Source organism: Aptenodytes patagonicus, chromosome 15 (genome assembly GCF_965638725.1).
Source record: "Aptenodytes patagonicus chromosome 15, bAptPat1.pri.cur, whole genome shotgun sequence".
Lineage (NCBI taxonomy): Eukaryota > Metazoa > Chordata > Aves > Sphenisciformes > Spheniscidae > Aptenodytes > Aptenodytes patagonicus.
The window spans coordinates 1465747-1478066 of record NC_134963.1 but is presented as its reverse complement, the minus strand read 5'-3'; the positions used below and the strand labels follow the sequence as shown (position 1 = coordinate 1478066).

General features: G+C 43.9%; 1 protein-coding gene across 20 annotated transcripts in view; it reads left to right on the top strand.

Annotated features, from left to right (window-relative positions):
* Nucleotides 1-12320, top strand: part of FBRSL1 (fibrosin like 1) — a 561550-nt gene that overhangs the window by 519607 nt on the left and 29623 nt on the right. The gene's annotated exons all lie outside the window — the stretch shown is intronic.

The following is a 12320-nucleotide window of genomic DNA, read 5'->3' as shown; positions in this document are numbered from 1 at the left end:
TTTGCCAAACCCGAGTTGCTGCTTAGCGCTGGGCTTCTGCTTGTTTGTGTTTCTGCTGTTTGGAAAAACTGTGACATGGAGAGGACTCAAAGGAAAAGCTTACAGTGAATTCAGTAGGATTGTTGGTACACATGGCAAACATGTGAAAACCAGAATATGAATTATGCAGCAATTACTGTCTTGGAAAAGCATCTGTAGGCTAAGCCCAGATACCTGTCTCTTTCTTTCACCCAATGCTGAAATAAAAATGTGCAGCAGTTTTGTATGAAACAATTCCTGTGATTATCCTTACAGATGTCTGAGTCTGTACTTGTTTGCTGCCTGAGATGGATGTTAGTACTGTGGCAGTGCCTGCCCGGTTGCAGCTCAGAGGGTAACATGGGGATTGTGAGAGTGGTGGCTCTGCCTGGGAAGTGAGAGAGGACAGAGCTGTGTGCTGCCAGGGCTCCCAGCAAACCCCTGTCACCCAGAATCACAAGTGTCTTCCACGGCCTTGACAACCTGCAGCTGAAGGTACCGCTTCCATCCAGCAGCCTTGTAGAAATTGTTGTGCTTATGCCTAACAGTCACTGCAGGGCCACTACAGTGCATGTAAAGGGACTCCAAGGAGTCAGTGGGAAGAGGAGTGTAGAGCAAGCATTTGGGTTTACAAGTCTTGAGTTATTGTTTCAGGCTTTTTGCACATTCAGGCTGACATCGCAGCGGTCCATGCAGCTTTGCACCATCCAGCACCCTCCAGCCTTGTAAGATTTCTTTCCACAGCCATAAACCCTCATGCAAGAAGAGATTCAAGAGTACCTTTTCATTAATAGGGTGTGATTCCATTGCAATGCACAACACAATGTTCCTCTGGTAGATCTTACTAGATGCCAGATCTTAGATTATCCTCAAGCATATCTGGCACCAAAGTATTTCCAAAATTTCTACTGCCCACTGAAGAATTCACACTTCATCAAAGGAGAAAGCTGGAAGGATCTTCGCAGCTGCATTTCACACACTCTTGAGATCATGCTGGAGGAGTTTGCCTTCTGCAGTGCAGTGAAGTAGTATTTTCTTTTCCTTACTGCATACCAAGCCACTCTTCCTGTTTTGAAGAAAAAGCCGATGGTCCCACACATTTTCCTTCTTGAGCATGCTGCGAAACTGTCCTTCGCATGCTGTTGCATTCTCAAAGTTTGTCTCCTGTTGAGCCAGGTGAGACGGAAAAGATTTTTCTGAAGATTTTGATGCAACATCTTCCAGTATGGGGAGTGGAAACACAATCACAATTTCTCAAGGATTGAGAAGTTAGAAACTGAAGAAAAGCTCCTCTATTGTAAAACTTTTATTATCAGTAGCTAATACATGTGATTCAGCACCCCATGTGCAACACAGTCCAGTTTTCTTGATCTTTACAGTGGGTGTGTTTAAAGGAAGAGTGGACTTTTTCAATCTTAAAAAGTAAAAGGCCATCTGTGGCTTCCTGATGCTGTTTACAAACCCTTTCTGCCTGTGCTGTGCTTGTCAGTAGCTGTATTTATTCATTGCTTACTCTGTGAATTAAAACGTTGAGGCAGCTCCTGACATGCTTCTTCCAGCGCATCCTTTTGGAGTGAATATTTAGTTGCCATAGGGACCAAATCCAAAGGGCACACACCATTCAAGTAAATGTTCCCTGATTAACAACTTGCAGCTTGTCCCTTAAATATTTTAATTATCCATGATGCAACTTGAAATGTTGTCGAATGTATTCAGTCTGTTAATTTCAATATCTCAGTTTTTCTTAAGATGCCATTCAAGCAGCTCTAGAGCTGGATTTTGACCATGCAAATAGGAGTGAGGTGAGAGACTTTATTGCTCCTGAGCTTGTAGGAAAATTCTTCCAATTTTTCTTCATCTTGACCCTAGATGCTCAACAAAGTTAATGGAAAGAGGTGCTACTGCATAACTGCCAGCAAAATGGAGGCAATTTGGTAAGAGCTAAACGTGTTGGTTTAGAGTAATAATGTGCTGCTACTAAATCTAAGTGAGGGATCTGCCTGGAAGGTGCCTCCTTGTGCCTGGGAATGGAGAGGGAGGGCAGTGGGAGGCTGCAGGGGATGGGGAGCTGCTGGTTGGAAAGCGCTGGCCCCGCTTGACAAGCACTGAATCTCAAGCATTGTTTTCCCAAATTATAAGCATATTAGCACTAACGTGACAGCAGTTACTGAACTGTGAGGGCTGGCCTTAACAAATAAATAAGAAAGGATTTTGCTAATTTGTGCATGGACAGTCACTCCTTTCAGTTCCTGTTTAGCAGAGACTAAGTCACCTTGCAGCAGAACTTTCCATTCTCTCAACTCCAGCCATAACATCAGGTATGGAAGTTAGTCAAGTTACTGAGACGGTTTCTTAACAGTTCTGTTTGCCACCCTTTTATATCTTGCAGTTCTGACTTTCCTGGGCCAGAAAAGGAGCTTTGGCACTTCAACTGCTGATTGCACACAGGCACAATAGGTCTTTTTCTGCCGTCTTCTGACAGCTAGCAATGACTGCAGCAGACTTAAATCCATTAGAAATTATTACTGCTGTCTTTTTTATCCCTGAAAATTTAAATGGCAGAGTTTATCACAGAGCCTCCTAAACAAAGTATGACGTGCTGAAACAGTGGGTCTGGTAGGCACAAAGCATGCGGGGAATGGGCAGGTTTTGTGGCTCCTTAGCTTTAGCACAACTCTACAGGTGAGCTTCCTCCCGTGGCATCTTCAGTCCTCTACACCAGAGCCACGAGTTCACTCTGCAGCCGTGTTTCCTGCACGTCCCTCTCTCTCGGTCCTGTAGAAGGTGTTCACTGGCTTCCTGGGCTGCATAACCGGCTTGATGCCACCATTATTTCCATGAAACGGGTTCTGCCTCTATCAGAACCTGCAGTAGCCTTCAGCTGAAACACTCTTCACTCTTGCTGGCGTGAGCTGAAGTTTGACGGCCTTTCCTGCTTTATGCTTGGAACTGAGGAGGCCAGGTCCATCACAACTGGTTTCAAGCAAGTCTGGATCCCCTTGCTGTTCTACACTGAGGCTCAGTGGCTTTGAATGGTGTCAGGAGCCTAATAGAACATGTGCAGCTTGGCCTTTGAGTTCTGGGGAAAGGGGATCCCACACACTGTTAGAAGCAATTCTCTGGTCTAAGTAATGCTCACTCGTTGATTTAAGTGGAGAGACGTGATTCTTTGTATCCTTATCTATAGACTCAGGAAGGGGTGAAAATGAAAGAGGATTCCTTCCCTTTAAAATTTTGGTTGATAGAGGGCTCTCCTCTGCCCTGAAAAGCCAGTTTGAAGCCATATGTGTCTGTCCAGGGGCTGAATTTGGATGTGTGTGTTAAAGGATCTGTTGTGTGCCTCTGTGTTTCCGGTAAAAATGTTTGGAAAGCCAACCAGGAGCACAGAATTTGATGCATGTGGTCATCTAGAGACCAGAGATGAGTTCTTTTTGAGGAGATGGGTGTAGGATGTTGGATTTTGAGCTGATGTGGTTCACATGAGTAGTGCATACCACAATCCAGGAAAGAGGTCACAAAACGATTTGATCTTTCTAACTCTAGTTGCAATCTCTGACCTTTAGGAAGGAAGAAAACTGTTGTGTGGGCTCTTTCTGCCTCTGCTGCATTGGGAATAGGTAATCTCTCTCCCTCCCTTTTGTAAAAGCTGTTTATGTGTCTGGTGGTGGAAAGCCATGGTGAGATCCCAGCAGTAGCGCTGCCCCACTACCTGCTTGTTTTCTTGCATTGCCTGCTTTGGCGTTATTTTTCCATGCGTATGCTGAGCCTTTGAAGGCTGTTTCAACGTACCCAACAGTGAGGCGGTGAGGGGAAGAAGCAGGAACGTGACACCCCTCGTAGACAGGAGCCAGTGCCTGCAACCTGAAGGGTATGGTATGAACTCATCTTGATTAGCTTCAATGGCGTGGGTCCATCACCACTTAACTGGCTGCCAATAGCTTCCCTAATGAAGGATGATGGATGGCGCTCAGGGGCCTGCTTGAAGGGGCCGGCCGATCAGAAGCAAGGATGCGTGCAGAAATATGGCTCTCACCTGGAAAGGACGTGGGAACTAAGCGGCACGGTGGCACTCAGAGAGCCTGAGCGCGGACGGTTCCTCTTTTTCTTGCATCAGGACAAGCATCAGTTATCTTCCAAGGCAGAGATGGGAATTTCTGTGACCCTGCGTATGCTTGGCCGGTTAGGGTAATCATCTCCTGTTCCCAGCAGAGATGATCTGGTGTTTGAGAATGTTCTTTCTTGCCTTTTTCTGGTTTTGGTTAGCGAGTGTGCTTTCTCAGCCAGCCATTGACTTAACTTCTCCAGGCTGGAAGGTCTGAAAGGTCATTCGCACTCCTCCGGAACAGTCTCACTTTCTGATTTTACTTTAAATGATTCTTTGGGAGTTTGGAGTTCTCTGATGTCATTTAAAAAAAAAATAGCAAAACCTTCATAAGACTGTGCAGATGAAACAAAATTGTTGTCTTAGTCCACACAGGGTATTATGCAGCCTGGCAGATCCCTTCCTTGTAGCAATAAGAAAAGGATTTGGCATTTAACCTCTTGAAATTAAACCAGAGTGTGAACTTCAATAGTTCAATCTTATCAGGGCTTTGCTAGAATAACAAATTGTGAAAAAATGTAATCATGTCTCCAATGTGACCTTGGCAGATCTGCCTCTGTGATGTGAGAGAGATTAGGTAACTCTAAGCAGATGTCTGTTTATTTTGAAAATAATAGTTATAAAATCTTTTTTTTCCCAGTTTGTTTGCACTGCCTGTGAAAGATACGACAGAGAGAATTGTGGTCTGCATGGAGCTCTCTGTAACAAGCTGCTCTATTATGCTGAGCAGTAATTGCTCTTGGAGGTTTGAGTTATTGATCTATTGGTGGGGGTTCAATTTCAGCGTAAAGACCTGTGTTCATGATTTAATTGGAGTGATTAATAACTCACTCGCAGGCTAGATGGGAATCGATACAGATTTCAAACAGCAAACGTAGAACATTTTCTCCTGTAACGTAGTAGTTAATGGTTTATTATTTGCCCTTGTTTGACTAATTAAAATCGTAAGATTCCTTGGTATATAGCAGGTTTGTCTGTTTAAAAGCTTACGTCTGGAGCTGAGTATTTGTGCTTGCTTGCTTTCGTATGTTTGAGGGGGAGATTGTCTTTCTAATAGCTTATTTACCTTGTTGCTTGTCTGTCACTCAGATTAGGTGTACAATATGCCATCGCACATAACAAAAACAGAACAAAACAAGACAAAAACACCTTCAGTAAGTAACTACAAGAAGCTTTAGTAACATTTTGTGGCCAGGGCCATAGAGTGGCTCCTACGTCACTGGTTTTTAGGCATCCGGCATCTGTTTAGGAGCAGCGCTGAAGAGATTTAACCCTGCAGTGTTTGATCCACCATTATAGCCCTAGATTAAAAGCCTGTATGAAACTTTCAATCTCATTACAACGCCAGCATCCACAGTAGGTGCTTTAGCTGCAAATCCAGTTTCAGCTTTGCATTGAAATGTTGCCAGAAGCAACATTGCTAGGAAAATGCAGTGTGACTTACTTTGGGGGGATTTGAATGGTGATCCTTCTTCTTTAGGCTCTGGCCCCAATCCTTGTGTTTGGCACCCATTTTCATTCAGCTCCTGCAGCTTTGGAGTGTCGTCATGCATGCTTACAGCTAACGTGCCTGGATAGAGCATGGAAAGCTCCCAAATCTCTAGGAATAAAACATCCCATTGAAGAACCATAAAGCAGCAAATCGGTGTCAAATCCGTAGGTCTTAATGCTTTTGCTCTCAGTTTCTAGGGGAGGGGGTGAAATCTCTCTGTGCTGCAGGCTTTCACAACAGAGGCTCTTATCTACGTAGCTGGCTAAGGAAAACATTTAGCATAGTGGTTTTGAATCTTCTTTTTGATTTGCAGAGTCCAATAAGCTTTCTAGTGGAAGTGCAGATTCCTATATGGCAAATTAATCCTGATGACAATAGATCTTTTCTTTCTGATTAACATTCACAGACATCTTGATATATACATGAGCCGCAAACTGAAAACACTGATCTGGATGGAAGTGTTCTAATTTTAAATAAATGTTTCTTTAGGAAATCTCTCCTACAGCCCTGAAAGTACCAGAGTAAATGTAAATTTGCCACGCTTGAGTTTTCAATTGGGTAAGGAACTGTAACTGTACAGAGAGTGTAAGGACCGGGCTAGAGTGGTGGGTGCAGAGCCCTGGAGGTGGTCAGGGCATCCTGAAGCCCTCGGCTGCATCAGCATCACTGGGGTGGTGGTGACCGACACAGGGACAGAGCCGGCACTGGGGAGTGCCCATGGGACACATCCATGCGGGCCTAAGAGGAGAGAGGAGCCCTCTCTGCTCAGGTGCGCTCCTAACATGGAAATCGTGGGGCATGTCAGCCCTTCACTCTCAGGAGTCGTTGGCTTTGTGTTAAAAATGTGAGATGCTTTCCTTGTCGTGACATTATGAAAATGACTTGAAGATATTTTACTTTTAAACTTGGGTGCTTCAGAAAGGAGGGGGGGGAAGACACCCTTGGAAGTTAATTCTGAGGACCAAGCTGACAGCTTTTTGCCACTGTTGCTTTCTTCTCGGTTGAAAAGCTGAAGGCTTGTTACAGCCCCAGCATACAGCAATCTAGCAGGTTAAATGACTTGGGCAACACAGTTTATTAAAACTGGCAAGTGCTCGCTCCAGTTCTCTTCCTGATAGTCAAGGCTGTCTGGGAGAGTAATTGATAGTGGCAGCTGTTCGGAGGGTGTTTCAGATTGCGACAAGACGATTTGACTTGACAGACAGCTCTGTACAAATGAACTGAGTGATAGGGGCCAAATCCAGACCAGGCTGCGGAAGGAGCTTCCCGCTGAAAGCCGCAGCGGCGCTCGGTCTCGGGGACGGGCTGGGGGAGCAGCGCCGTGAACAAAGACCTGCTCCCCCCACGCAGGCAGCTGCGCTGGGCAGCGCGGGTTCAAAGCTAGGCGTGAGGGTTCGTGCTTACACTTGGCTTACTTTCCTCTGTGAGAAAACTCTGCAATTATTTGTGGAAAATCCACCAGAGGCCTATGATGTTCTGAAGAGCCCGTGTCACAGAAGAACGTTTTTTGACATGACCTAATGTGTGCAGTACACCGCTGTCATGATAGAAATTTGGCCTTTGCTTCGCAATCATGTTAAAAATGGTTCACACCACAGAGCCTTCCAGACAGTGGTTTTATGTGCAAGTCCCAAGTCTTTATTCCTTATCTTAAGCTGATTTGCATTAAAATGGGTGGAGGAACTTGGTGCCCCATATGTTGGATAGCTTCTGTGTTGTAGCTCTGCTTGCCTTACCTTTGCAGACCAACCTAATCGTCTAATGTCTTAAATAGTGCTACCTTCCTAAAACGCAATGAAAAAGCCATCCATATAAAAGCAAAAGCCAGCTAAGGATAAAGAATTAGCACGTAAATATTCATTTTCACTCGTAAGCACTCTGCCAGCGTTGGTGCTATCATTGCCAGTGCAAAATGCTTTATTCTCTTGTGCTTATATATGTTGCATATCCACAATACATTATGCAGCACTCTAAAAGCTCAATTTAAAAAAAAAAAAAAGGTTTGTGAAGTTCATTGAATACTCTCCTTTAGTTATTTCTTTGTTTTGACCTACTGCTGTAAAATCATGCTCTTCTGTACTCATTCCCCGTGCTGATGGTTCAAAACTCGTCTCTGGGACTCATCAGCCAACTCTGAAATACTTAGCTTCTTGCCACATATGTCCCTGTAATTCCTGTGGTGATGCTTTTGCAGCGTTTCTTGCTGGAATTATAATATGGAGCAGGGTTCATCACAGCCAGCCTGGCTTATGTCTGTTTTCAAGGATGTGTACAGGGTGGATAGATAGGCTGCAGATGGTGGTTGTTGTGTTTCTTGGGAAATTGCCATTGGTAAAGATGTCATTGATGGATGTAGGAGAGGAATTTCTTTTTCACATCACCCCATCACCCTTGCTGTTTGAATACAACAAGGGAGACTGCAGAAAGACGTCTGAATGACTCCACTTTTCTTTTTTTCAAGAGACAAAGGAAAGGCGTGCAAGCAAGATTAGATTATTTCCAATCACATTGTACGTGTGTTGACAGTCCCCTTTCAGCAGCAACCAGCAGCTTGCAAAGAGCAAGAGGCAGGCCTGGAACTGCTGTTGCCCTAAGTACTGTTTGTATAACACAGTAACTGCTTATTGGAGTTCTCAAAGCAGCCCTTACATGTTTAATCCCTTGCACTTGAGCTACTCTTAATCAGCTTGAAAGCAAATTCCTGTAACAGAAAGGTTTAATTTGTGTCTGGGACTTTCTGTATTGTATTTAGCCTGCAATGCTGTGTAGTTACACGCTGGCAAGCATGTCACCCTCTGCAGCCATGAGGATGGGCAGATCACAGATTTTGAATTCACTGAAGTTTCATATCGGATCCATGCTGATGGTCTTTCAGGTTCAGGTAACTCCTTCTGAAACACACTTCTTGCAGCAAATTCAACTGTAGTTGACTTTGGTCAACTTCGGTTTAAGGTTTAAGGTTTCCCTTAAACTTCAACTCTTGTTTCTACAGATTTCCAGCAGCAGTAGCTAAAGCTCTCTGTGCTTTTAAAAGTTGTTAAAAGTTTTCATCTTTACCAGGTTTAATTGGAATGGGATGTAGCCCAAGACACAGGGAGGTTAAAATTTTGCAACACTCCAAATGACAAGTTAATTGATCAAGGAGGCAAGAATTACTAATCCCAGGTTGTTGTTATTTTTCTTGTTAGAGTAGTTTCAGTCCTTTCTTCGCTGTCTCTCGCATTCAGTCATCATTCATCCCCATGAGATCAAGACATGTTTCACTGTCTGTTCTTTTAAGAAAACCTCTCAATGGAAGAAGTCCAAAGTGTTGGTTAGAAAATAAACAAAGTTGGCATGCTGAAAAGGGGTAGCGCTCTGCATGGTGGAGAATGGCAGATGTGATCCAGCCTTCCCATAGCATGGCTGAAACATGAATCATTGCAAATGTCAGATTTCCTGTGAAGGGACGAGCTGAACTGACATGCGCTCAGGTTTAATTAAGGTTGAATTATTGGAGCTGACTGTCAAGTCTTAGGCAAATTGGCTCAGCCTGTTATCATTAAGCATGGAAATTACTCTAGGACTTGGTAAAAATAAACACATTTTTGCCTCTAGAACGTTGTGGTGTGGTCTGGTGGGTCTGTGCTTTTGTTGGGGCAGTTGTGCTCAGCTTCGTGGGTCCATCTGCTCAGAAGGGCTAGATTAGGAGCCGAAGTACAGACGTTTCTGAAAGGATCTTGATGAAACCTGATCCAGCTTACACAAAAGGGAATATTCGGTTTCTTTCCTTGGGATATTTCCATATGTGACCACTAGTCAGCCTGGTCGATTGGAAGGAACTTGGGCATACAAGAGTGTAGTTCCCCTAGGAGGGACATTCAAGCATCCTACAGAGAAACTGCGGAGTTTGAGATCCTGATCAGAATGGGCAACATCTCTCATTAAAATCATTAAAATTAACTTTCTGAGGTATTTCAAGGAAGGTAGCTCAAAGACTTTTGTGTGAATGGAGAGATTCCATTCTCCAATGTGAATTGGAGATTTTTGTGATAGGTATCATGATAAGAATCTTGTTAAGTACCTAAGAAACCAGGTATTTATAGGCTTCAAAATTCATTGTTTCTTTGATTGCACAGGGGAAAATGGCCTTGAAATTGTCAGGTTTCTGGAGACCTCTGGAGTATGGTTAGCTAGTGACTGGGTATTGGAAACAGGCGCTGAAAAGGTAGAAGTAAGTATTGGTAGAAGAGTGTGAAAGGAAAGAGAGAAACCAGGACATGTGTATGTTCTTCAGTGTCAGAGTGCGAGTAAGTCATGGGATGGCACTCCATGGAGTTAGCTGAAGTGAAGGGTCTTAAGTCTTTGCTTAGAAGTGCCTTTTGTGTCTTCTAGAGTAGCGAGACGTATGGATGAGATGTATTTCCATCTGGGCATCTGCTTTCCATTTTGTCCAAATATATTGTACCAGAGCGAAACACCTAGATGTGAGAAAAGTTTCCTTTTCAGAAGGTTTGACTTTCAAACATCAGGCGGGTCCCAGTGCCTGGCGTCGCTGTCTTCCTGTCGTTTCTCTCCATGGTTTGTCCTGCCTTTGTTCACGTGTGGTTCCCTTCCCTTCACCCATTGCAGTTCACCCTCAAGTCAGCCACATGAAGCAGCTTCTCTCTCTTGTACTGCATCGCAGCCATCAGAAGGGGAAACGGCAAAGTCACCAAAACACCAGGATTCGCCCACCGTCCTTCCCGTGTGGTGGCTGGGAAGGCTTGGGGATTTTGCTGTCTCCCACATGTTTCTCCACGCTCACCCATGAATTCACACCATATCTTTCCCTTCTCAGTGCTTCTGCTTTTGCTCAGCACGGCTACAGAAGGAGAGAAGATACTCACACTCATGCCTGTAGCTTTTCCAGCAGGGGGAAAAAAAAAAGCATCTGGGTATTTTCATTGTTGTCGAGAATGAAACACAAAAACATTTCACTACTGCAGCCTGAGAGATGCAAGTTGGCAGCAGAAATTAGTCATGTACCTCTAGTATTAACTAATACAACCAGGCTGGCTGGTCAATTCCGTCAGCAAGGGAGCATGAGCTTTTGCTTTGAGAAAATTGCAAATGAGAACTAATGCTGAAACCACAGGGAATCAATAGTTGTACATAAAACTGGTCAAACAGCTGCTTTTAATGTGGGACTTTATTGATTTGTTTTGGATCTAATTGACTTTTTACTCAACTAACTTTTGTGGTGCCAGTGTGTTTTGAATATACACCATTAGTCTACATTGCCTATAATTACACAATATGAAGTTTAGCTCTGTAGGAGGAGGTCTGCTGGATAGAAAGAGCTAATAGGCTCTCAGGAAACCTATGGTCAGGAATGAAACCCAATTGCTTTTAATGGGTAGCTCCTGAAAAACAGTGGGATCTACAGCTGTGAATACACTTCCTCCAAAATGCACAGCGTGGGGACCCCTGGCTTGACTAGTCAATGACAATTTTTCAATTGTTAGTAATAAAATCTGAGGAAAATTTACAAACATAGGTGGCATTATAAAAAATAATGGTGCACAGGAGCGATGAGAATTTGATTTTAGAAATAAATTCTTTGTCACTCTAAATAACATTGGAACCAAGTCTAGTGACATCTCAAAACCAGGGTACCTGTGGGGCATGAACTCATATTTGAGAAAGAAATTGACTGAAACGAGAGTTAGCCTTATATTTGTTGTAGGGAATAATTTAGGACCGCCAGACATTGTGTCAAACCTGTAAAGATGTATAAGGTGCTGGAAGGCACAGGGTTGATTGTACTTGCTGCCAGCCAAAGCACTGGTGTTTGGAAAGGCTTCTGTCCTGTTATTTGTGGATTTGAGGCCACAAGTCCTCGGACATCTTCAACTGATAAATATAGTTCATACGTTTCCATTTGTTCTCTTTTCACATTCTGAATTTATATATATGTAGTGATTGATCGATTGATTGATGAAGGAAATGGTGCAATGGTGAGAGTGCAAGCAGAGCCAGAAGCGGTGTGGGAAACTGCCTTTTATCTCAAGGAAGGAGATGCCATCAGCATGTGGGCATTTTCTGTACAGAAAGTGAGCTGGTGTGCTACAGGCTCCAATTCATCACTGTCCTTCCGTCATCTAATGCCGGCATGGTGGTGCTCAAGTCGCCGAAGCAGCAGCAGTGAGGACTCTGGCCTTGCATAGGCTGCGTTTGCAAACGCCTGGTTAGAGCATCTGCAGGGCCAGAATTAGCTCACGGTGTGTGTTGTGTGTTATTTCCACACCTCCTACATCAGGAACTGGCTCAGTCCTTTGATGAGAAGGGAAAATTTCAAAGGTGGAATTTGTTCGTGAGGGTGTTGGGAGCATGTTAATGAGTGTAGGTAGCATCTCTTGCATGTCTGCAAGTCAGCTGAATGCAAACAGCCCCCAACACGTTCTGGTGGATAATAAAAGCATGTATCCTAGAAGTCAGTTAGAAGTGCTGTGTGTGCACGGTGGGGTGTATGCAGGTGAAACACATGGACAACACTAGTTCTCATAACCCATGAACAGCTTTTCTTGTAATTGTGGGTATATGTGCACTCAAGGATACACAGATTATGTCAAAAAGGGAGTTACAGTGGGAGTTGAATCATGTTCATGTTGGTCCTTTTGGTTGTCTTCGACCTTTTGGATACTGCTTGATCCGAAATATCTCTCCTTTCCTCCCTTTTTCCTTTCC